General features: G+C 38.9%; 1 protein-coding gene across 1 annotated transcript in view; it reads left to right on the plus strand.

The window, feature by feature from the left end:
- Window positions 1-26,787, plus strand: part of LOC119647444 (division abnormally delayed protein) — a 276,981-nt gene that overhangs the window by 231,643 nt on the left and 18,551 nt on the right. The gene's annotated exons all lie outside the window — the stretch shown is intronic.

Consider the following 26,787-nt stretch of genomic DNA (forward strand, 5'->3'; position numbering starts at 1 on the left):
AACGCTGTATGTTATGTTGCCTGGATGATGTGCAGATAAACGTATTAAATGAAGCAGATGGTAACAGCTGTATGAAAGAAAGGAGGGAAAATTATCGAAACACTGATTTTATTTGGAGTTTGTGGGCTATGGATGTCCATCCAAAACTTGAATCATCACTGCCTTCTACAGAGCAATGCTTCTGCTGATGGTGGAAGTTCGTACTTCAAAAGAAAAGTTAAGGGGGTCACCCCGTGTTAAGGTTGTTTTTTTTTTGGCTTTGTTTAGAAATTTTTTGTGAAGAACTGGATAAAGATACAAATACGAATTTTTCACCATAGATTTATTAATATCTTGATCGTGCATCGTAAGTTTTCCAGCTCGATCGCGTAGTTCGTTATTGAAATACAGAGCAATTTATGCACCCATCTCCAAAAAGGTGTTTTTCTGCTGCCACGCTAGAGAGGGTTGTGATCATCTCAAAGAAAAAATGTAAACGGTATTTTAACGAACAGACTTAACTACAGTCCGCAAACTAGGATTATTAAAAAATATTGGAAGCTAAATTTTTGGTGGCTTGCTGAACTTTTTTTTGTGAATTTTGGTGTTTTTTCACGACTTCTTCAATGAATAAAAAAAAAGCTACTGAATGAATCGCAATTATCCGAGTTTGCGGACCGTAGAAATATGTTCTGAATAAGTCCTGAAAATTTCAAAGAATTTCGTTGGATAGATTTTGGGCTATGGTGGCAGCCGATTTGCAACATGCAGTTTTGAAAAAAATCCATTTTAAAAGTAGAATGGGATTTTTAGTCATGAAACCTTAACTGGCGATTAATCTGCTATACCCAGTCCATGAACCTCAAGTTTCCTCAAGAAACACATGTACAGCCTTGGCTTCAATTCTTGTCCTTTTAGCGAAGTCATTCGAACGTCATTCGAATCGATAAGTACGAGCTTTATTACGGCGACCGACATAAATCTGGCATGTGTTTAACACTATAATTTCCGAATGGCTCCGAATATCAAAAAATCACTTTGCGCAAAACATTCTACACTATATCTAGATACAATTGATGCCAGAAAAACTTCGATTCCGCGGATCCGACACACGGGATGACCCCCTTAATTTCACAAGCTCATGTAGGAATTCAACTGCATCTGGTTTTAGATCACGGGCGTCTTAACCAATTGAACTTCTTCAAGATAACGTTGACATTCAGAGAACCTATTTTGGAGCTAATGCGGTTGGGACAAAAAATGTCCTTAACTCAGCGATTGGCCGGCATTAACATATATAGGCCCAAAAACGACAAGCCGTTCGCAAATCGCAAAACTTCCTTAGAAGCAAGAATAAAAGGAGAAGTTCATAAGGTTGTCATCCAAAATTCAATAGATATTATTTCGAAATAAATGCACGACTAGGTAAGCGGTTGGACGCAAGATGCCCACTAGTTCCTTGAAGTCTTCACCGGTAAGGGGTTTTCTTTATTGATCCAAGACCACACTGCGCCTTATAGGTTTAATTTATATTTTAATGAATATTGGCAAACATCGGATTGCCTTTGGTAAGGAGTTTGATTTACAAAAATCTCCTTTCCCGAGATTATCTTCGGGGCTTGGCGCTATGGATTAAATAAGGAACATTACTGATGGAAACGGGTCCGATTCTATTAAGTCTCGTAGAAAAGTGTTTCCGCTTCTAACTCGGCCAATTGCCCTACCAGCAGCAAACTTGGACCCTTGCTTTAAATTTCTTCACTGCAAGAAGCCTAGACTTTATTGAATAGCAGCATTTTTCAGAATTATGTCAATCTCTCAATTTTGCTCATTAATTTTAAAACTATTTAACAATTCACCACCAGCATCATCCCAGAAATGGTAACTGAAGTGATTTTTGCAAAAAATATGTAAAACCGAAGTTCCACGTTTTAACTTGTATAATTTCCCTTTTTGCACGTACATACATTCGTGCTTCCCGACGACCAGACTTCCCTGCCTCGAACTTGATCCTAAGCCACTTACAGAACAACATTCCATTGATTTAGCCAGCACTGTTGTGTAATATCTTGACCATTCCGGAAAGAAACTGAGGTGATGCAGCTCTGCTGGCTACCTGCATAAGTGAAGGAGGCAACGGAGACGTTTCCACCAAAGCTTTGGCACATTATGTATGAATGTATTTATATAACGAAGATTGTAGGGTGTCGTCGTGGTCGGAAGGGGCCACGAAAGGTTCTTTTGCTCAATTGGAATTCCTTGGAGCCAGGGGGTTTGGAAATAATGAACTGGTCAAACGGAGGCAAAGGAATCCAGAACCACGCTCGCAACCGGGTACGTTCTATCTGGCTGGCGTACCTTCTGTAGCCTCTGAGGCTTTCGAATCTGGTTGTGCATCGAAATACATGAGTTTCGTCTTCAAGTTATTTTCGTGTTCGGAGATTGAATTGATGGCAAGCAAACCGCAGCTCGGGATGATTTCATTCATCGGAATTTCCATTTATTACATTGAACCCTCCGGCGAGAGATCATTGCCGATAGCCTTTGACGGATAAGAACGTGCGCACATAGGTGTATGCATATACACTTAAGATCGCTTGTTAGCACGAGTTTTTTTCCCAAAAATTGAGTGCGTTTTCAAGCCCAACATTAGCACAGAAGGTAGCAAAGTCTCAAAACACTCGAAACGGATCCTGCTGGGACGCCACGCGCTCTATATATAAAATACAATTGAATTAATTAATTCCACTATTCGCTGATGGTGTCATACTGCTGCATAATTAATAATAACTAAAAATGATAATGCATCAACCTCGGTTTCGAATTGATCAGTGCAGTCAATTTTTCTGGGCCCTATTTTTTGCTCCTTGGCGGCAATGTGTTCAACCTGCGAAAGTATTCCAATCCGCCACCTCATGCATATGTAAAAGCTGTGTATATGTCTACATATGCATATAAAAGATCTGTTGTATATTCAAATTGTCGATCGGGCTCGGGTTCTTTTTGGTGTGCCGCTGAGGGTATTAAATTTCTGAGACTGAAGGCGAAGTGGCCATTTTTTCTTTCACCTTGAAGAGGTCATCACCGCCGCCATATCGTGTCGCATTCTTGATTTGATTAATAAAGACTGATTCGCAGGCAAAATCTTCGCGGTTTTAGTGTCGCAGAAATGTATACTTAAGTCTTTTAAGCCATAAAGACTTTTCCAACAAATCATAGCAATTCCTATATTAGATTTCTCTGAGTGATTTTTGAATACAAATTAATAATTAGTATGTTAATGAATAAAATAGTGTCCAATTGCATGTGCATTATCTAAAATTGTACATCCAAACTTCTACCAGAAAGAATAACAACATACAAGAAGCTTCCAACCCTGCTCTCCAATAGTTTCAAATTTATATTGCCAGCGGAGGAGGAAAATGAAGATACATTGACGTGAGATAAGGAGAATGCATGTGTTAAGCCCATTTTAACTGACGGCTAGAGGTAGAATTTTCATTATGACTTTTCATAGCCTGAACAAGGATTTTCCTATTCATATGTAACTTGTGTTACACTTTTGGCTCTATATTTTCATAAAATTGAATTTATTAGTTATATTACTTTTAATATTGGTGATTTTTTGCTACTGATATTAACTTGGGTTGGCGTACCGATATACTTAGAATTTGCATCGCAACTTCCATACAACAAAGCTGAATGGGATTAGGAAATATTCGTTATACCAAATACGTCATAACTTCTTTATTTCTCTATATTTTTGCACTAAATTTTGATCACCTTCAAAATATTCGCCTTTGACTACAACGCACTTCTCCAAACGATTCCTCCATTGTTCAAAACATTTTTTAAATTCACTTATCGGGATGTCCTTTAAACCTTCCAGCGATTTTTGTTTCACCTCCTCCACAGTGGCAGAACGCTTTCCTTTCATATTCCTTGTGAGTCGTATCCATAGCACCACGATTCAGAGTCCTCTTCAAGCTGATTTTGAAGCTCAAAACATGCCTGAAGTCGACGCTTCCTTTACTCATCTGCGAGAAGGCGCGGGACGAATCTGCCTGCAAATCCTTCTCATGTGCAAATCTTCGGATAAAATTCCCTGAATTGAATTCCATGACATCCCGACATCTCACAGAATTGATCAATGATTCGGCGACGGTCTTCACGAACGAGGGCATTGATATTGTCGACATTTTCATCAGTTTTTAACGTTGAGGGGCGTCCTGAACGAAGTCAGTCTTCAATAGACATTTCTCCATTTTTAAAACGTGAAAACCAATCGTAAACTCTGGTTTTACCTCAGGCAGCATCCCCATAAGCTGTCTTAAGCATTACAATAGTTTCCGCGGCCGATTTCCCCAACAGGAAACAACATTTCACAGCCGCACGTTGTTCTCGACAATCTGCGTTTTCGCCGAAATGTAAAAAGTTGCTTTACTATCATAAAAAGAATCTCACAGGCGAACCGATGCACTCCAGCGTCACCACTTCGCACACTGACACAGCTGGCGTAACACTAACGAACATGTCCTCAAACGATAAGTTCCCTCACTCTCCCTCCCCACCACAGCGTAATTCCCGAAATCTATGGGTCTCCCATGTATTCATAAGTGCAAGGTCATGGGTGTCCGCAAAATCGATTATACGCTCGCAACCCTCATTGCGTGTTCCATGTCCCTTTGTCTCATGGCATCTGCTATCGTCTGCTTTTTCATCCACATCATCGGCCGGCACGTTAGAGGTCTTTTCATCGAGAAGTTGCTAGAAGGCATCTTCCTCGTTATCAGGTCGAGCTGTCTGTGGTGCGTATGCGGTGAAGAAGTGAATAGTGTGATCAACTGATATAATGGTGAGCTTTATCAGCTGCTCATCAAATCTTTCGATGTCTTTGGCATCATGGAAACTCTCTGAGATGACAATGCCAGCACTGTATTGAGTGTGTGGGCTACCAAAATAGAGAAGTTTATAGCCATTTTTACGGTGTTCACGTGCAATGTCGCAGCTTTTGGCACCAGACCATCGGGTTTTTCTGCAGAGCGCAGATATCAATGCGCCTTTTTTCAAGGGCTCTTTTGAGTTCCTTGGTCTTTCCAGTTGGGGTGCCAACATAAGGTATTTGTAATTCGAATAATATTTTGTTGGTCCACCCCTGACCCTTCTTACGGCAACTAATATTTGCATTATACTCTGTATCAGCTTAGCGCATTGCTCCACGCGTGTGACATTGCATTCTTCGATTAAACCGTTTTAAAAGTTTTGCTCGCAAAACAAAATCTTATTAAAAACGGATGAATGTCTGTCTGTCTGTCCGTCTGTCCATCTGTCCGTCTGTCTGTCTATCTGTCACACGAACTTTTATCAGAAACGGCTATACGGCGAAATTTGCTGAGAAGGTTGGAACTGTGAACGTCCAGACATGCAATGAGTGATATCCTTCTACGTTGAGATTTAAGTGGGGGGTCCCCATACATGCAAAAGGATGCACTGAATATAGTCATGTTGGGTATCAAATGAGAGGTCTCGATTAGTACTTTTCGAAGCGGGTAGTCTAGTTTTGAGATTTGTTAGAAAGGCGTAGAGTGGGAGGGGTGAAAAGTGATGTTTTCTTTAACGGATCCATTGTCAGAAACTACCCAACCGAAAAATATGAATATCACACTAAAGTGAGTAGTCTTACATGCTAAATGCATATACATACAAAACAGGCTACGTACAAATGGGATAGTTCTACATTGAAATATACTCACAGAAGAAGCAAACAAAACCTTTCATACCTGAAGCGCCCCACTGTTTTAGAAGTAATATTATGTTCCCTTTCTTTTTGCTTTAGAATATTCCACATGTGTTCGTCAGTCTAATAAAACAATGATGGTCATCATTAATCAACGCATCCCGTTCGCTGAACTGTGGTAGGGGGCTTGGGGCTAGGCTAGGCGTCTTGTTAGAGTTTGAACCAATTTAAGTTAGTGTCCCCAAAAATGCGCATTGATGGAATCATCCAGTACATTCAAAGATTTCTTACCGTTCATCCGACCTTGACAAATGGCTATTTCACCTACGCTTCTGGTAGCCATATGTTTCCAAAGGATAATACAGCTTTCTTTGTGCTTGACAGCAGGCACCACGGAATTCGAATGATATTCTTCATCGAAACGGTGTCTTACGAAAGTTACACTCAAATATGTAAATGCAAAGAAACCAAATTTGGTTATTATTTTCATATTTATAGACAAAACATTTAATCGAGAGCCCTAGTATTATTAAAATGCTCGTTTGCAAACTTATCTGGAAGTTTCTTCTCTGCAATGTTGATATCACCTAGCTTATTCTAAATTGTTCGTTTTTGTTGTGCTGCAGCCTCTTTCTGGCTTTGCAACCATTGGGGCCCGCCTTGTTAAGCTTTCTTTTGTGATACGAGCACTAACTTCCTTTTCATATTCATTCGACAGATCCACAGCACGCTCAGATGATGTTTTCTAACGATCCTTAATAGATTCGGGCATTAGTTTTCTCGCCTGGCATATAGTGGAGCCTTTCTCATTAAACCTTTTACTTGCAGATTGGACTAGATGGAAACTTCTAATTTCTACTTTTAGACTAATGATAGCAAGTAAAGACTGATAACACTTTTTCAAGAAGAAATTGAAAAACATATGTTTTGCGCTTTGCGTTCCAGATCTTGCAATAATCATCTTAACAAGGTTTTTGTTAACTTATTTTACATCGGATAGCGCTGGCTTAGTTTGTCTTCAAATTATTTGTAATGTGTACTTTTCAGCTTATCAACATTTTATAGGGGGCCTAATATATTTAGCCAAGGTTGTAGATAACCGATACTGATAATAGCTGCTTGATAGTGGCGCATCGTTCGAAAGATCATGATATTGGTGCCAATGGTGAGTTGTCACTTACTTGTCGAAAGTTTGTAAAGCAGTATATTGATATCTGCGAATATTCTTCGTATATAATTGCCACAAGAGCATTATTTTATTGAATTATTAAAGTTATTCAACTTAATTTTTATTAATTTTGGAGAACTTTTCATTTCATTTTGTCTAAAACGACTGTTGGAGTGAAGGGCTACTGCATTGTGGTGTCCACTATCCCGACGTCTTATGAGAATATGCTCGATTTGTAGTCTGGCTGTCAGACAATCACCTGACACAATAGTGACCTTCTTTATTGACCTCATGAAAACTCCGAGAGATGGAAATGGGGACACCAAATTGTGTGTGTGCGCTGACGAAGTAAGGAGCTTATAGCCATTTTCACCGGCTTTACATCGCTAAATTCTTGCGGAGCGCAGATATCAATATGCTTTTTCTAATGGGCAAGTGGGGGTGTCAATATTTAGTGTTCAGGCACGGATCTGTGAGGTCCGGATCAGTAAACTTCATATATCCAGAACCCTTTATTTTCACGACAGAACCGAGGCTTGTCTTGCCGTGTGGGGTATTGGAAAATAATATCGCAAATCTCATTGCGCAACCACCGTCGCACTTTTTCTCTTTATATTGCGCGAAGTGAACATGTCATTTTTAGGAAAAGGCACCCAACGTTATACTGTGACAGCACATACATACAATTATGAATCTGGCAAGATAGGCCATCTCGAAGCAGATGGCTAATGCTGCGATATTCAGAGAGAAGTGCAAAAGGTCTAATGACCGTAGTAATATAATGGTGCTGTGGCGAACTTTTCGATAAATGTAGAAATCTCAAAGAAAAACTTCTTCCGGCTTCCTGCTTCCTGTCCTGTCACCATTCACTATTACCCAATTCTCAATGAATTTCAAATAGAAAAAGCTGCTGTTCTTCCGGTAACTTTTCAGTTCATTTATTACCACATGGATTTACGGGGCAGCAACCCTGTCGGCCAAATCAAAACCAAGGGGCCGAGGAGAAACTTCATAGTGGTAGCACCGGGAAACGCTGTATTCACTTTGGTTTGCTCGCCGTGATGTATTAGGTGAATGCTCCAAATGCCTATTAGGGTGATCAGACCCGAGTCTGTATGGGGATTCATCTGAAGTGATAATTGGTCGCGAAGCCTTGCCAGGGGTATACTAGCACCATGGGAACCGGGATAGACCCTGAATTCACATGGCCCAGGAAAATTCCCGTCTCATGTGCGTTCCGCTCAGTTGTAGTAATTGGCTTCCTAGTGGGAATTTCAAGGGGCTTGTGCTTACGTTCAAGCGACAAGCGACGTAGTGCTGCGTTTCAACACGGGTGCCGTACTCTTTAATTTGGTAGAGATTTAGGTAGTAAATAAACTAAGCCATGCACTTTGTATAGACTGGTACGGTTGTTTTTATCTCAGCGGAGCTCTGATTGTGGTCACAAAATCAATCCGTGTCTTAAGAAGACCGTGGGGTTGAAATTACGGCAACTAACATTTACTGGCGTATCTTTGTACTGAACGGTATTGAACGTGTCATCAACTTCAATTGAATTTAGTGTTACACGAACCATTGACCTCACTACTCCCGTATGGGTCAAGTGAGTTTCAAAATTTTCCGGGTTTATTATTGGGGCAATCAAGCATTTGAAAATTACACTTAGGCCTCGTATTCAAAGTCCGGATAGTTGAGTAGTTAGAGCACAAAGCTATCGTACGGAAGGTCGCTGTTCAAATCTCACTGGTGGCAGTGGGATTTGTATCGTGATTTGACGTCGGATACGAGTCGACTTAGTTGTGAATGAGTACCTGAGTGAAATCAGGGTAATAATTTCGGGCGAGCGCAATGCTGACCACATTGCCTCCTAACAGGTATTGTAATCCTGTCTTGAATGAAGTGATTTAACACACTTCAAGGCCCTGATCCAATATGAATTGTTACGCCAACGATTAATATTATTATCCGAGTTGTCACAATCTCTGCAGATGTCGGATTTTACCTAATACTACGAAGAAGTGCCAAGCATTTACGCTCCGATGATCCTACCTACTTAACTAAAGGCGCGCAGATGGTTGTGGCCAGTGATAGGTTAGTAGAAGAGTCTGTCGAGAACTCCCTGCAATCAAGGGAAGCCATGAGGGATTTAGGTACAATACCTGTAGCTGACAATATTATGGGATCAACAACCACCCGCTCGAGATGCCAAATTTCTTTGATTTCCCGAGCCAGTGGCTCATATTTCACCTTCTTCTCCATGCTTTTCAGTTCGATGTTGCTGTTATGGTGGACAGCAACAACTTCTCAACTAACAGTACGTCAGGCTTGTTATGTGAAATATGGCCATGAATTAGAACTTGCCGGTCCCAATACAGGCTGTAAGCAGAACTATCAAGTACTGCTTGCCGCTCATATCGGTAAACTGGATATGTTCCCGTGATCAGCCCATGCTTGTATGCAAGATTTTGATGGATCACCTTTCATACAGCGTTATGCCTGAAGATGTATTGCATCGGTGCCATAACAGTGCAGCCCGAAATGAGATGGTCCAATGTCTCTAACGCCGAACCACACATCCTGTACTCATCGTTCTCCACCCGCTCTTTCATGATGAGCTTTTTATATGCTCGGGTGGCGACGACGCCGTCCTGAATGCACAAATGGACCTATCCCAAAATAAATGCGCAGCGAGTCGACTTGGCGATGATGTTGTACCGCCACGTCAACCACGCCCCCTACCCCCGATGTCACGAGGTAGGTTTCTTCAAATCACCAACTCGAGCATGGGTTGCTTGCAGAATTCCTAGGTTATTATTATTCAAAGCCATTGCGTGTTCGAGGCGAGATAAATTTCCTGCACCGAGATTCTCGGCAAAGAGCCGAACGACTTCGAATCGAGCGCAAAATGTCATAATAAAATATCTATTATTTGAGTATGCTTATTAAAAGGTACAATTCTTCCCTCTCTTCTTTTCTTTAATCCCATTGTTACTGTCGCTATGGCCCTCTTATTATTTCAGAGGAATCTTATATTTGCCAGAAAGAATGTACAGAATTTCCATTACAAAAAGACAGCGTTTTAGCAATAATGCCATTAATCGAATTACTTATATGTAAACTACATACATAAGTGGTTCTGTTGACAAATCTCGTTTACGGATGGGTTCATATCATTTGAAAATCACCCAGCACAAACGCAAGATGACTTAGCTTAAAAAGTGCTTGGTCTCATATTATCGGTTCGTTTGAGATAGATGCCCTTCGAATTCAATTCAATGTGTGATACGAGGACATCACGGCAACTCCTTCGTCTATTGTCCTTTTGACTGTGTTAGTCATTCTTATCCCTGTTTAGAGCAATTATAGCTGTCTTTTTTAACACTAATGCCTGGGCCTGTTCCGACTCTCCACTCTTTGCAAAGAACGTAGTGATCGTCATTCAACAAACTTTGACTCTACGTCCGATGACAAGATGACGCTTATGCTAGATATGAGGAGTATATGGAGCTTTTGCAAAAAATCAACTGCTAACGCTGTTCACCAGCAACTGGAAGTCTTCACTTGTGTTATCTTGTGCCCTCCAGTTATGCCACTGGCCACTGATGGAACTCATTGTCGATTTCTGAGGAGGAGTTTGGAAATATTGCGGGATGACCTCTCTCCTAGTTATGTTCGCGATGTCGCCCCTTAAATTTTGTGGCGCTTTAATTATCAGCCTAAGTTTATATAAAGTTCATTATTATTTGTAGAGGTCTAGCCCGACTACAATTTGCAAGTAATGCAAGCATACGTATAGAGTCACAAGTATCACTATTGCTTATGTTTTAGTGTTCGACAATTTCAGCAGGAATTTGCCGATTCATGAAAGAAGCAGAAACTATTAGAGGAACTCCGGTGACTTGAAAAGCATTGGAACCAACCAACTGGTTTCGTTAGTTGGAATTCATTGCAAACTGCTCCAGTTCAATCACTTTTGGCTCGTTTGAATTATGTTGCGTTTAATTCTTTAACAACTTAATAGTTTGTGTATGTCGCGTCCATACTTACATATAATATATGTTGTATGAAGGAATTCCAAATTTCAAAGTGATTACATCACCAATTGTATATATGGATGTGTATTATCGTTAGTTGGATTTTCAAGCTCTTCCAGATCGCACATTATTTTTGCTAACGATCGTCTTTGTTAGTAACCTTAATACCGAATGCTTCCAGATAACGCTGAAATCTCATTTCATTTCAGAGTCTTTGAGATTTAAAAGACATTCCAGCCAGGTATTGTCGGTCTATCGCATCAAGACATACCTTGCTTGGTTCCCATACCCATGCAAGCAGCGGCGGCAGTAAGTGAAGATGAGTAAGCCCTGAAATGTGAACTCCTTGCTTCAATGGGAACACATTTTCGAGGTTGAAGAAGGCAAGCACTTAAAAAAAAGCTGAAGATCCAGTCGTTTGTGTGGGCTCTGCTTCAGACCTTTTTGTGGGCAAAATCAAGCAATTTAATCTGATTATATTGATTATGAGAGAAACGTAGATGCTTCGCCTAGATTTTGTCGGTTGAGTGATGGATCGATCAATTTAGGGTGGAAATATTTGCAGGTGCTTTATTGACTAAAGGGTCAAAGACGAAAAGAAACACCGTTACGGCAACATGCGGTGGCGAGGTCAACAAATGCGTTCGTATCCCACTCTATAATCTAACAGGTGATAGGTAATTAGCTCTGTACGTCGAAGCTGTCGAAGAAAGTGAGGTGTTTTTCTAGTTAATGACTTGAAATGTTTTGTTTCTTTGGGTGAGAATGAGAGGAATTCGTTTTTGTATTGACTCTACCAAACAAGAATTGTTTGTACTTGGGTGTATTTTTTTCCGATAATTGCATGCCTACGTTTTTATCAAAATACCTACATGATGTAATTCGTTGTAGCACTTCAATTAATGTTATTTTACACCACAACATTTAGTTTGCCACTAATTCAGGAAAGTTCTTTGTTCCCTGGAAAATTCAATGTTACACAAATCGGCTATGAATGGCGCAGTTCAAACTAATATTTTTAATTGTTTGTCATTATGATGTTTGACCAAAGCTTCATTTGTATGTTCTTTTCTCCTAAAGGCGGGACTGTGTCGCTCTTGAGCAGAAAAGGAGAATATAACATCCCTTATGGGATGGTTAGAACAAAATGTATGAAGTAGGCTTCAATTGCTAATCGACATTGTTAGTGTAAGGTTTGCAAGAACTTTATGAATTTTTCATACACATTAATCTGTACTCTTTTCAAAGTTATGGCGTTTCTGGAAATCTTTGATTACTTCTCCTCGCTTTCGATAAGGTTGTTTTCGGATTCTTTGAAAAGGGGTACTAAGAATATCCATTACTTTGATTATCGCTTGGAAGCGTGTATTTAGTGGTGCTAGTTTTATCAGCGGTAACATCCAGATTTCGCTGCAAGAGGTCGCACCCAATCGTCGCTTCAAACTTGAGTGTTGTATTTACTAGTTGCCTACGATGCACATCCGCATGTCCATTGAAGCGGCAGCGTTCCCAGTCCTAACTCAGCATCTGAAATGCTGAAATGTTCACTACTTCACGCATTTTCATTTGATAATTGGTAAAAAGTATGGCAGGAACTTTTTTAACTACTTTCTCAATGGTTTGTCGAACCTATGGAAAATTTAGACTTGTTTAGTCAACATTTAGGATAATTCTTCCGAAAGTTGTTCCACCGAAAAATAAACAAGCCTGGAAACTGGACCTTTCAGGTATGAAAGGTTTAGTGTGGTATCCTGTGGAAGGAACTTTTAATGCCAGGTAGTCGCGCTTGCATAATAATTCAAAATTTAATTGTCTATTATTTACACAAACAATTTGCTCTGCAAAGTACTCTATCGATTATAATTAATTACATACCCTTCACACTAGGAGTTCAATATTATTAGCATTTGTGAAAAAGTTCGTCCAAAACAGATACAAACAAGTCGCAATACGGGAGGCTAGGCCCTTCAGGTAAAAAGGTTTCTATGCATTTTTCCTTTTCTTACATAGCTAAAAATTTAGAAAGCCAAAAAAGGAAAACTAAAATGCGTCTCGCTTTCATATGAGTTAACTCGTGTAAATTTCTAAAATATGGTGATATGCTATTTTTAACTTTATTTGAACAGACCTAAATTTCATATAAATGCACCATTGTCATATTTTTCTGGTTTGTCGGTTGGAGACGAGAAGAAGACCCGTTTCACTTTTTGGACACACATTTTGGGCCCTCATTCCCTTAAGTTTCACCTAATATCAGAAGTAAGATCAGTTTCGTACAGTACTAATCGAGCTCTTTAATTTGATACATGATATGACCATACTCCGTTATTAAACCCACTTTTGCATGTATGGAACTCCCTAATCGAATTAGGTACTAGCACTGTGGAAGGAGGCACGTGGTCTTCGAAACAATTGTATGCGGGAGAAAAATAAAAATATTTACAGGATAAGGAAAAACATGGACATTCATTTCAACAATAAAACACATTCAAATTAATGTCAGAATAACCAATTTGCCTAATATATTATGTTTCCTGCTATTTGACATTCAAAAATTAGAAAGAAGTCTTGGAAAATAATGGATTTATTCTTTGAATAAATATACTAAAGTCTGGGCGTGCTAGGGTTATATACGAGTGAACACATTCCTATCTCTGCCCCAATAAATACACTCCTCAATTCAGCACTTACCTGTAATTCTCACCACAAGCTCAAGAAGCGCATTCCTCAATTCCTAGAGTAATAGTTCCCAATTCCACTCACATGGGTTACAATCACCCGATCCGTACTCCAAAGACTATAAAATTTAAACGAATTTGCCTGGAGAACTTTTCCGGCGATCGAATAACGTCTAGGGCATCAAATTTACCTCAAATGCAACATTTATTTGAGGTACGAATTAAATGCATACTACGCTGCGAGGTTAATTAACAAGCAAAATTGTAATAAAAAATTCAATTTGGAAATTCAAGTTGTTTCATTCGAGACTCCGTAACTTAATAAAAATAAAACTAGGTAGCTTGCTCCTACTACAATATATTTTAATAGTTAGTAAATACGTATTTCGAAAGCTACTTACTCTCTTCCTCAGTACTTAAGCTCCTTATTAGAATCGAGCCGATGTCTGTCTGTCCGTCTATCTGCCTTTTTTTTTCTTTTTTTTCGGCGTTGGAAGGTGGAAAGGTTCAAAACTTACTGCTGGCTCCTGCCACGCAGTTATATGAGACTTCTACTCACTAAAACCACCTACTTCTCATTCCACTCTCCCCACGGAACTCCTTCCACTCCCCCACTTTTAACTGCGGCTCATTGTGGTTCTTTCCCTTCCTTGTTTTCGTCGTAGTTGTTCCAGCCTCCTGTCTGTTGGTGAATTGCTTGCAGTTCCTTTGCATCTTGGTTCCAGGCATCCGTTGACTCCAGCATGAACTCCACAATGTTTTCGGGTATTAAACGCCTGTCTGCGACCGCTTCCATTCTTGTTCGGTGCGCGGTGAATCTGGGGCAATCAAATATAACATGCTCCACATTCTCAACCACGTTACCACATCTTGGGCAGCATGGTGACCCGTCGTAACCAAATCGATAGCCTCCATGTCCACTTAAGAATTGTGTTAACTCGTAGCTTAATTCCCCATGGCTTCGTTCAAATCATCTCCGAATATCCAGAATGATGCAGTATGTCCAACGACCAGTTTGTGACTCATCCCATTACTTTTCCCACCATTCAATAGAATCCCACCGTGCCAGCTGCCGTCGAAATGCGCTAGACTGCCCAGCTGCATACGTTAATATGTCAATGGAGGGTGTAACATTTTTTTTCATAAAATGTGGCCATGTGGGGTATCAAATGAAAGGGCTCAATTAGTACCTTTCGAAACTCTATATTTGATATCGGATGAAGCATAGAGGAGTGAGGGCGCGAAATATGACCATCAAAAGTGTAACAGGTCTCGTTCTCAGAACCTAACCAACCGAAAAATCTGAAAAGAATCAGAGTGGTGCATCTTTACGAAGTCTAGGCCTCAAAATACATCCAGTTCCGATATCTGCACAGAGAGAGAGTTAATAATAGTATATTTCCAAATTTTAGAAATTTAGCTGACAACCCCCCTTATGTCCATTCTAGAAGAACACGGCACGGGTGTAAGGGATAACATTATGCACAATTTGGCCAAGTTTGAAGAAAATCCAATTATTATTAGCAAAGTTATAGTGGGTGAAACTTTGTCTTTTTTCGTGAATTTCGTGCATTCTACAATGTGTATGACGTCATCATCCTATATCAATTCGTTAATACCACAACGAAGTAAGTTCATATGAATGGAGTCGCAAAAAAATATTTTGTTTTAGTTTTTTAGTTATTTGCATATGAATATCAATTACCCCAAACAAACATGGGTGTATGTAGGTGTATAGCATCTGCGTGCTAATGAATTTTGCGGGTAGTGTCTAATTCAGATAGATATATTTGTATATAAAACTAGCCGTCTTTAATATGCGTACTATATGTGTACATATGTATGCTTTTGCGCACGAAGTAAATCGGAAATTACGTACGATCAATTCATATACGTGCATATGTATGTACAGTATTGGGAAATGTTTGTTTAGGGTGAGGATAATATTTATGGCTGTAATATGTGCGTACATTTTGTAATTTGGAAAAGAAGAAGGATGAAGGAATATGTTGGATTTGTAGCTATATACGGATAGAAAAATGTGCGTTGAAGTTTCTTACATAAGATGAACACAAAACCTTTTTACCCGAAGCGCAAGCTTCCGGTATTCCGACTTGTTTTCTCCTGTGCCCGTGTATTCAGTTATGTTTCTTTAGTATGTTACTAAAAATTTGGGTATACTGAACCTATTTTTCTTATCTTTTTACCCGTGTTTTCATTTTTTAAGGTTTTGTGTAAAACAAAACCTTATTAAAATCGATTAAATGTCTGTCTGTCTGTCTGTCTGTCACACGCATTTTCCTCCAAAACGGCTAAACCGATCCAAACGAAATTTGGTGGACAGATGGGAACTATGAAATCCCACGCATACAACGAGTGGCATAAATTTAGGTGGAGTTTAAAGGAGGGTCCCCATACATGCAAAAGGGGGGTTCAAAAAATTTTTTCACCGGATATAGTTGTGTAGGGTATCAAATGAAAGGTCTCGATTTGTATTTTCAGAAACTGACATTAGTTTTGGCATAAATTGCAAAGTGCGTGAGTAAGGAGTCAAAATGTACGCATTTGAAGTGAGACGGGACTCATTTTCGGAAAATACCAAACCTAAAAATCCGAAAAAAATCGGGGTGGTGCGCCTAGATGAAATCTAGGCCTCAAAATATGTCCCATTCCGATATCTGCTCAAATAAACTTACTAATAGTATATTACTACTTTTTAGAAATTTACTGAAAAACCCCCCTTAAATTCATCCTAGAACTTCCGAATGTACCAGCGTAGGGGACAATATTTTGTATATATGTGCTAAATTTCATGGAAATCAGGCAACTAACGCCAAAGTTATAGCAGTTCAAACTTAGCAATTTCGCGCGAGTTTACTGCTTCAAAAGCCATGCAAATCAGATGCTGACGTCATAATTACCCGGAATAATTGACATTCGCGTGGAATATTAAAGTCACATTTATGAAGAATCTATTTATCTGCAGCCCTTTTTAAGGCTTTGTGTAAAACACTTATGTGAAATCTAATCTTCGAGAGATGTCTCATTCCGGTATCTGCTCAAAAAATTTACTAATATTATATTATCAACTTTTAGAAATTGACTAAAAAACTCCCCTTAAGTTCATCCTAAGTGTACTGCACCGACATAGAGGACAGTGTCGTGCATACACATGCCAGGTTTCATGAAAATCCAACTATTAGTGGGAAAGTTATAGCAGTTCAAACTTATCAATTTCGTGCTAATTAACAGCATCCTAAGCCATACAGATAAGATGCTGACGTCATAATTAACGAGAATAATTGAAATGCCAGTGAAATATTAAAATTCCATTCGAGAAGAATGTAATTCTCCCTAGCCCTTTTTAAGGTTTTGTGTAAACACAAAACCTCATTAAAATCGGTTTACTGTCTGTCTGTCTGTCTGTCCGTCACACGCATTTTTCTCGGAGACGGTTATAGTGATTGACACCAAATTTGGTAGAAAGGTGGGAACTGTGAACGCTCACGCATATAGTGAGTTACATCCTTTTACGACGAATTTAAGGGGGGGTCCCCATACATGCAAAAGGGGGGTGTACAATTTTTTTTCATCAAATATAGTCATATGGGGTATCAAATTAAAGGTCTCGATTAGTACTTTTCAAAGCCGATCTTAGTTTTGACATTCGTTGAAAGGGTGGGGAGCGCGGGGGGTTGAAAGAGATCACTTCTTTAAGGGGGCCATTCTCAGAAACTACCAAACCGAAAAATCTGAAAAAATCAGGAGGCTGCCACTATATGGTGCCTGGGCTCCGAAATACCTTTCATGCCGATATCTGTTTAAATAAAGTTAATAATAGTATATTACTACAATTTTTTGTAATTGGTTAGAAACCCCCCTTAGGTTCATCCTAGTACCGTGAAATTGCAGTGATATAGGCTATAATATAGAGCATGATCTTACCAAGTTTGGTGGAAATCGCACTATTACTAACAAAGTTATAATACCTCAAATTTGTTGCTTCTTTGAAAATTGAAGACTATGAATGTCAATATCACCCGAAAGTGGATACTCTCACATAATATATGGATATATTACGTGCTACGTACTAAGAAATACACAAAACCTTTCGTACCTGAAGCGTCCAACTTCCGGTTTCCCGACTTGTTTAATCGTTGTTGACAAACTTTTTTTGACTATTGTATATGATTTCATAATTTGTGGTCGATTTAAAAAAGATCAGATGTTGTTGGCTATAACTATACGCGCTCTTTAACTGATCTGAAGGGAAAAAACGTCTTTAATTTGAAAAAAAAATTATTTATTATTTTATATTAAAAAATAACAAAATGGTGTATTTTTTTATATTTCTCCAAAGATAATTCGGGCAAAAGTCGAAATTAACAATAATATTTATTATAATCTAAGAATACTAAGCAAAAAATATTAAGGATCCATAGTACCGATATTAGAGTTACGGGCGGATGCGCTTTGACGTGCTGTATTGAATCGAACAAGTAAAAATCGATTTCACCACAGTTTACGAAATACAAAAATTATATTCTTTCACTCATCACACCAAAATAACCTGTTGAGTTCCAATTATCCACGAACTAGTATATACCCTAATAAAATTGTGCGTAACATAATTTATAAAATATGTAATTCCCAGTCCGTCGTTTCCTGACATTCCGTGGGGAGGGTAAATGGTACCTAACTGTAGTGACGTAACTCAATCCCCAAGTGCTCATGGTTCGATACTATTCACGTATGAACTGTAACCAGGGTTGAATTATAGAAACGGATGGAACAGAATTTGCTATGATGTACATATCAAATGGAAGTTTTGATGTTTTTTGATTTCATGGACTCTAGACCTGCCCGAGGCAACGCAAATCTTTAATTTCTTAATATGGCTATGAGCAGAGTAAAGCTCCTGTACCTCTATAAATTATTCTCCACTTCTAATTTATCTTTGTGTCTATCCAATTCAAAGATCTAGTCTAATCTAAAGCATTATTTTGAGCTTTAGCCTGCAATTTCAATTTTTCAATTTTTTGGAATCGATGCTCCAAAGATATTTTCGATTTTCAGGTCAGCCTTTTTTAACCAGACTGTTTCTGCTGAGAGGACCATATACACAGCCATATACTTATATATTTAAATTTATTCCTTGCAACTGGGGTATGTGTATTTCTAAGCATAGCTGTGTGCACGTATTTTATTCCAAAAAGGTCAAACTAATTGAACGCATTCCAAAGTGAATTTAGCAGAGCGCGGAACGCGTTCCATTAAGACTAAATGGGCGCACATTGCAAAAATAGTTATTAAGATTAATTGAAACAGCCATTGGACGTACATGATTTGCTCCAATGAACAATGAATCTGTTATGAAAGCGCAGCAACCAACTCTAATTCTGACTGTGCCGAGGCCCAACTCTAATTCAATGTCAGTCGGAAGCGTGATAGACATCTCATCTGGGACGCGATGGGGAACAGCCGTCGTTTGTATGATTATCGTCAAGATGACAATAACGTCATTGACGGTATCTTATACAATCTTCTCGAAGTAAGAGATTCATCCAAGTTAAAATCCTAATAGAATTTGCTGATAAATCGTTTCGGTGCCTGACTTCAATTGCCAGCAATTTTCAGATTATTGAACTAAACTCGGAGAATATTATGCGCCAAGATGATACTTCCTTGTTAGATACTAATCGATGTAAATGTGTTTACGATTGAGTGGTCGTATCAAATGTATTCAACGCACAAAGCGGGGTAATCGCTTCAATTAGAAGGACATCAGATGAATTGATGGAAACTTGTTTGTCTAGTGTGCCGTGTTCAAAAGCCGCAAATGCACAGAAATTGTTTTGAAAGCCTGCTTGCACTCAATGGCAATTACTTACTCAGCAGAATGTGAATAGGTAAGACGACATGGTTAGAAATTCTATTCATCGTTTTTAATTTAATAAACGTTTATCAATAACCAGTCAGCTCTTTGGCTTCTTAAAATTTTCTTCTGAGTAACATAAAAGAAATTATTATCATCTTTTACTTTTGTCTGCGTACATTGTTTGGCGTACTATTTCCATTCTGTATTAGTTTCCCAGATCAAGGCCTGTTAGATTAAAATAATTCAAAAATACAATACAATAAACAATAATTCGACAATATTCAACAATACAATATGTATAATTGGTACTTTGACTATCTGTAGCTATCAAATGATTTTTAAGTAAGAAGGAATTCACTCAGAACTATTTTAACAACTCAAATAAATAGGAAAAACAACTGTCGAAATTAACCTAGATGACTAGCAAAAGAACTATATACAGGAGGTGAAACTAGTAAGAAAAACATAAGTCATTCGGTTTTGGACCTCATCAAGGTCGCAGTGCATTTCGCGCATCTGTTGATGTATTTTCTGTCGTGCTCCTATAGCACTTCTATGTGTTAGAATCTATGCAGCAAGGCAACCAGTTACAAACAACCAATAGGAAATGTTTAAAGTGACATTTCCATATTATTCAGATTGCCGTCGTCTACGATTGGTGTTGACTCCAAACTGGAAGTGAACAGAACTACGATCTTGACTGCCTACCGTATTTAATTTTTCTTTTGTCCCGTAAAAATTCAAAGCTTGCGTAGGATGTTTTACCTCCTGTGTATAGTCTTCTTGATAAGAAGTCAATGTTATTTAGAAAACTACTCCGAATCCAGTGCACCTGCTAAATCGATTTCTCTCTCTTTAACCGCATTGCATAAATTTACAAGGCCACCTACGGCGATCATAAAAGGGTCACTTAAATTAAGGGGCCGTTCACAGAAACTACCTACCAGAAAAATCAAAAAAAAAAATCATGATGACGCCTACATATGACGCCAAGTCGCCGAAATACCCTTCATATCGATATCGGCAAAAATAAAGTCAATAATAGTATATTAATATATTTTTAAAATTTACTGCGAATCCTCCTTAAGTTCATCCTAGACCCGTAAAATTTTGCATTAATATAGGCTTTAATATGGAGCAGTCTAATGGAAGTTGCAGTATGTCAAAGTTGCCTCTTTTGTGTCAAATTGGTACTGCTTAAGAGATAAAATCTCAGTACCACATCGAATTGAATATCAATTACGTTCAACATATATGCACTACGAGCTATGTTTAACTGAAACCATTGTAAAATATTCATATTCCGTATACATCAACGTAGATACTGTACAATACCCGTAATCCTTATATCTAGAATCTAGAAAATCGATCGTAAGACTGTCCAACACATGGCCACACAGCAATTTTTATAAGCAGTGTATTTGATTAGGCAATAACCCACTAGAACACACAAAAAATGATCGCACCCAGGCTCATAAGTCAGAAATTAATCGTTCTGTCATGGTCGTCATGTGAAAGAGTCCTACTACTAATCGGGCGAAAATACAGGATCCACATCCGAGTTAAAATTTGGTATCGAAGATCTAATGAATCCCTTGAATCAAGCTTCACTGAGAATTTGTAAAGAATTCATTAGATCATCGACACCAAGTTTAAACTCGGATATGTATCCTGTATTTTCGCCGATTAGTAGTAAGACTCTCCCACAACATCGTGTAACCGAATTTTATTACAAGATCAGCAAATCCTTCTATATCTGAAGCGCCGAGCGTCCGCTTTCCGACTTGCTTATAAATAAATGCTCGAAAACAGAAATATCTTCCACTTCCAGAGTTGCACTTATGATGCCGAGCGAGCTTTAGGTTCATTTTAGGAGTCGAGTTAAGTGATGTGCTTCAGCTCTTGTGCTGCGGAAAATCTTGGAAAGTGAAAGGTAGCCGCGATATACAGGAATTCATTATTGGGCTACCCAAGGAAGCCGAAGTTGCTACAAATAATTGCCACTATATTCCCCATCAGAGTATAGTTCCCCTAGATGGCCCTGCGAGGGACGTTAACGGTAGACCCTTTTACGATGACGAACAGCCTAGGAAGTCCAGAAAACATTTCCCCAGGATTTCACCATCTGGTTAAGTCCAACCTCTTCTGGATAAAATGGCTTATTGCCGTATAAAGCGGATACTGATAACTCCTCCAAACAAACAAACAGATATCATTTTGGCCATCAATGCACTCAAACGTGGCAGGCTCACCGTGCTTTATCGCAGCTCCGACTATATCTGCTTCTTCCACTGGTGACTGAGGTGGGGTTGGCTCCTTCTTCTGTCATTTGCCTGACCTAAATGCAGACGCGACACTTTCAAATAACCATCCAGCGTATGAAGCCACCGTTGTTTTGGCCGTTCTTCTGGTCGTTTTCTGTCGATTTTATGTTGAGGCCAATCTTGGTAGGTGAATTCTGGTTAGCGCGAATTACATGACCAAATATCGGGAATGATTGTGGAAGTGCAGGATGAACAAATGCTTCAGTTGAAATCTGCTCGAAATATTCTCGCCAGCTATCCGTCGCGGCTCGACAGTGAGTAAACAAAGTACCGTTCTTGTCATTAACGCAACAGAAGTGTTCAATATCCTGTGTGCATTTGAATCGGCTTTTGGCAAGTCAACACAGACCTCTCTCGCCATCCTGAGTGTCCAATCTAACGCAAATATCTTTGTAATCTAACGCGCATATATTTTGCCTCCCGGTTGACATTCTTGTTGAAAAGCTTATGGTAGAGGTTTTTATTTTGACGGACCTTCATCCTAACTTCGAGAAATGGTAATAATATAGGCTTTGCTATAAAACAGCATTCTGGAAAGTTAGTTGGAAAACCCTGTACTGTTAACAAATTTACAATAGGTCAGAGTTGCCTCTATTGCACCAAACTACTACTCGTTAAGATATAAAATATCAGTACCACATTGGATTGAATATCGGGTATATTGAACGCATATAACATACACTACGGGCTATATATAGATTGCCCTGTGAGTTGGGGCTTAAGGTAGTAGTCTGGTAACTTATGCCTATTTTCATGACTTTTTTGGAGGGTGGTTTTTTATAGGAAAATGAAAATGAATTATCTTGAATATTTAGAGTGTTTTTATTTACATATTGAAAATGTAAAAAAAAATTTATTTGTAAAAATTTAATAATTTATAACTATTATTATTGTCACTCGAAGTTGGAACCTCAAAAAAAATGCACATGGGTGGCCCGGGTGATTTTGGCTCTTGATGTCATCTGAAATCAAATATTCTTGATTATTCTTAATCTATAGACATCTCATTCTGGTCGGATCTACCGAAGTTAAATTTCAAGCGTAAATCACAAAATGGCGGACTTTGAAAAAAAAGTCCTTTTATTTTAGCAAAGAAAGGGTTGTAAAATAAAAAGTTAGGGGTGGAAAAAATTCTCTTTAGTACCGACGAGAACTATACGTGTGTAGAACAGCCTGTTAAAATTTGAAAGCAATCGGTTCAGTAGAAAAAAAGTTAGGACCCGGGCCGACCAGAAAAACAATGTTTTTTATTAGTTAGTGTCAGACTTTTGGTAGCTTTGGTGCTCTCGGTATCAATGGTATCCTTCTTTGGTGTTCTTGTTTTTTTTGGTGTCGTCCCTTTCTTCGGAGTTACTCCTTTCTTTGCTGTTACTTCTTTTTCTTCTTTATAATTTTTCATCGTTTTTTTAGATTTTTCTTCAGCAGCTTCTATTTTTTTTTTTAGCTTTTTGGAGCTGCGTTAAAGTTTTTTTAGCTTCTTTGACTCGTCTGTACATACGCTTTTTCACATGTAAAACGCACTCATTTTTTCAACTTTAGGATCATTGTTGTAAATATTTGCTTCTAGTAAATTTTTATAAGTTTTGGAGTCCCCATCACCAATATATTTTTTATATTTTACACCGAGCTCTTCAACGGATCGTCGAAACATTTCAATAACTCCGTCAACCTCCATCTTACCAGAACTTCCTTCGTGATTCGCCGTACACTCAGTCTGATGATCCTCGTACCATTCTAAATATTCATCTTTATTTTCTTTACCCACCCACTTTTCACAAGCTTTACAAACTTTAGATTTAACCATAACGTCTATAACTTTATTAGAGTACTTTCCGATTAAAGAAACGATACCTAGTAGTGACGTAAAGCCACGTTTTGCCCATGAACCATCACCCGAAACTGTTATTTCATCTGCAATATTTCCTTCTTGCTCATTTGCTTTTTTTTCTTCTTGTGCTGCTTTACGAAATAAAACTTTAGCAACACTTTTAACAGCAATATGTATTGTATCAAGGATACTGTAGTATCCGCTCTTACTTAACCCTGGTCCCAAATCCATCATGGCACAAAAAATGTTTATACCCGATAAACCAACACCGAGTAGTCGCATAACAAAAGTAAGACGTCTGTTGACCTCAAACGCATTCCTCACTTTTGGGCAAGAATTAATAGTAGTGAATTCATTGCACTTACACTTTATACACAAGTTAAATCCCAATCCAACTTGAGATTTTTTTAGAAATTTTATATCACTCTTGCAAGCTTTACAAATCAGAACACTTTCTAAAGCACTGAATACTAAAGTAAAACTTAAAAGAGCGTAAGTTGAGCTCTCATCAATGGCTACTTCAATATCTTCTTCATTTTTTAATTTTTCAGCAGACTTGCTCACACATGTTACATCTTTTTCAGCAGTGTATCTATTACCGTGAAATTTTCGCTTGATGCCTGGATCTCCAGGGCTTTTCGTACCACGTTTTTTTCCTTTCCTATCCATCTTAGATGCTTACGTGTCAACGCACGATCAAATACTAACGAGGTATACTAACTACTACGAGGTACTACTAACCCAGGTATAAAAATGCGCGCAAACAAAAGAAGGGTCCAAGCGGTTGCAGCTGTGGGTCAACTTGAACGGTTGGACTCCGAGGCGCTCTAGGAAACTCGTTATAACTCCCGAAATATTTCGAATTTCTGTCTGAAATTTTCACAGTATATTCTCAAGACATTGCACTTTCAAATTAAGCAAAAAAATAATTTTCGATTTTTTGAACTCAAGTTACCAGACTACCACCTTAAGAATACATTCAAAGTCTTCCCTGCTTGTCGGCAACTACAAGGGATAGAAATTTGTGGGCTAGCAACCTGCAAATTTTGAAGCTGTATCGCTACCGAAACGTCAACAACGCCTCGGATAGGGACTAACCTTACGGGTACGACATTTGACTATAGAAAACGGACTATGACTGTTCAGGGGAAGCTTTCCAGAGGTGTCATTGTAATCGTGATCGGTGATCTGAATGCCAAGGTGGGCTCTGATATACCTTGCTGGGATAAGTGATGAGGAAACACGGTCTTGGCGACCGGGACAGTAATGGTAAGAATTTCATGGGTTTCTGCAATTTCCACGTTGGGAAAGCACAGAGCCTGCCATAAGTTCATTTGGTTCAGCATAGTGTGCGCCGTGACAAAGGGGAATTTATTATTGCGCTGATGAGGGAAATGCCGCAGAACGCAACGATTTCAGAAGTTTATATCGCATCAAGAAGAGTTTGGATGTGGTCGCAAATCCTTCGATAGTCCTGTAAAAGACTTCAATGGTCGACTTCTCATGCACGATGACAAGCAACTGAAGAGGTGGAAAGAACCTTTCACCACGGTTCCTAACCCATTCACATCCGGTGAGGTTCCACCTCTTGTAGATGAAATGAGTAGTAACCGTAACATCCGAATACGGACTGTTCCTATAAGCAGAGGAGAAACGTTTCGGCCATCAGTGCACTCAAACGGAGTAAAGCCGGTGGGCCTGGCAGTCTCCCTGCAGAGTTATTTATCGTTGCACCTGCAGTTACTGTAGATCTGCAGCATCCAGAGAGTAAAAGAAGGATATGATCGTCAAGATTTCAAAGAAGGGGACCCGTTTTGATTGTGACAATTCGAGGGATATCTGCGTGCAAGAAGTAAAGGTAATAACGAAAATAATTCTGGAACGCAACGAAGAACATCTCAAAAGCTTGTTCGACAGAGGGCAGGCTGGTTTCCGCTTCGCATCCTACTGCATTGTCCACATCGTTATGTACCCAAATATTTTTACATAAAAATTCAAAAAATCTTTCATACTTGAAGGGCTGCACTTCCAATTTCCGACTTGTTTTGCTTTGAGTTTAGGTAGTTTTTTTGTGGATTTCGTTAAATATTTTGAATTTCATATTCAACCCCACCATTCATAAGACAGGTGAAGTTTTATATATGACGCAAGTGGTTAAAGTGTCCTGCATTCCCGAACCTGGCTAACGTAAAGTCATGCAAGTGTCTCCCGACGAGATACTTTAGTAGAATTGCATTTAGCTGCCGGTGGACTTAAACAGCCAATTTACATCTTTTGTCCGCGTTGTTCTTATAAACCATTTGTTTCATGTTCTTTGTTATTTTCAAAGAACAAGCTGTCCGTTACCGCCTGTATCGGTAAAAGTAGCGTCGAATATCAGCAGACTGTTGATATAATTGCAGATAGATATGAAGTTATCATTGAAGGTCGATTCAGGTCTTTCTGCCATGTTTTTTTTTTTGGTAGAAGAAGATGAGAAAGTCGGTTCTGCAAGGGGAATATTTGCGATAATGTGCTTCGACTTTGACAATACTTCCATTTTTCGACGGTCTTAAGATGGTATAATTTGTTTGACTACACAAATCATCAAAGAAATCGTGTCGGGCGGGTGTCGCTTTTCAGGACGATCTTGATATTTCTATCTTCAGGACAGCCTTTAATTAATTTGGTTTGTGGTGGTATCAAAGGGTTTTCATGCTTTTCTCTAAATTGTTGTCGTTGAAAATGTATTTAACGCAGAAACCATTTCAGTGATGACGAAAATACGTTTGCTGCCTTCCAGTTGAAAAGTACAGTCTCCTTACAGTCGAAGTCATTAATCAACTTTCATTCATGCCGTAGCCGATGCCGAGAAGTTACTTTTCGGCAGATGTAACCTTTCGACCATACAATTGTTTGCTCTGAATCTGTCGCTTCTGATAATTTAGTAAATGGTATATGTAATTTCAAATTTCTTGTTTCCTATCATCCTTAGGATATTCAGTTTACACTGCCCGGCCTTACCAGCTAGTCTTTGCCATGCTCAGTGCATTGCAAAATTCGTTTCCCGGGTGGTTCCCGCAAATTCAATCCATTTCGAGCCTTGTTTTTGGGTCACAATAGGGGGCAGTAGGTTCATGCGGGAGAGACGAGATGTTAGTGGGAAGATTCAACTAAATTCT

This window comes from Hermetia illucens, chromosome 2 (genome assembly GCF_905115235.1).
Source record: "Hermetia illucens chromosome 2, iHerIll2.2.curated.20191125, whole genome shotgun sequence".
NCBI classification, from domain to species: Eukaryota; Metazoa; Arthropoda; class Insecta; order Diptera; family Stratiomyidae; genus Hermetia; species Hermetia illucens.